The sequence below is a fragment of the Chrysochloris asiatica genome, unplaced genomic scaffold (assembly GCF_000296735.1).
Source record: "Chrysochloris asiatica unplaced genomic scaffold, ChrAsi1.0 scaffold00050, whole genome shotgun sequence".
Classification (NCBI taxonomy): Eukaryota; Metazoa; Chordata; class Mammalia; order Afrosoricida; family Chrysochloridae; genus Chrysochloris; species Chrysochloris asiatica.
In genome coordinates this window covers 4,294,814-4,295,806 of record NW_006408568.1, presented here as the reverse complement: position 1 = coordinate 4,295,806, position 993 = coordinate 4,294,814, and positions in this window count along the sequence as shown.

The window sequence follows — 993 nt, the reverse complement described above, 5'->3', positions numbered from 1 at the left end:
CAATTAGTCATGATTACAATTAGTCACTATTGAATCTTATGAATCTTTTCCCTATCTCTTTTCACCAGACCCATCTAGACAAGATGACAGCTATTCAGTGGGGTCTCTTTCTTTCCCCCGATACTCTTAAACTAAACTCCCTCTTGAAACCTTGTAAGCCAGTCACTTCGTGCCTTTATTGCCCCCTCATTTTAGGTAGCCAATGTCTAATTTGCCCATCCCTATCTACCCTGTGTACAGAGGGATAGCGTTGATACTTGATGTGAACACTTTTTCCCTTTCTTGGTATTTAGAGTAACTACCACTCTGAGTATAAGTCAGGTTCATCAAATTGAAGCAATTTACCCTTGTTTCCTTTATCCAAAAAAAAAATTTTTTTTCCCCAATCTTCTTCCAGTCAAGTTCTGATTATCGAACCATCGAGGCTAGGTCAAAAGGGTACTGTATGCAAGTTTGGGTGTTCTTGTGCATCTCCCCTCACTTCACATCAGCTGGATGTTTCACTCTCAGCTCTAGCCCTCTGTGGCTAAGTCCTTGTCCATGGGCTCAAGTGTCCTCTGGTCTCATCACACTTTGGACCAACCAGCCCTTCCTCTTCTCTCTCTCATCTCCAAGTCAATGGGATTCAATGGACTGGGATTGAACTCAGCCCATTTCTTCATTGATGCCTTTCTGCCTCTTCCACTCACCAGTAGACCAATGTGGTCGCCAGTAAGCTTACTTGCTTGTTTGTGTATTCCTTTGAGTTTCAGTCTTAGAGGGGAGTTTGTCCTGAAGGCACTTGATTGCTAGCCTTGATGTCTTCCTGGCGAACAGCTTTCTTATTCATGTAGTATCTAGTCATTCTGATATTTTTTGTTTTTTGTTTTTTCCTGATGATCTGTTTTTGAAGATGTATCTTCTGTCACTGTAGCTGTTCCAGTCTGCTTGTCCTTTCTAATGGGAATGTCTCACCTCATAAGGTTCTGGATGGGGCTCAGGATTCCACCTAAG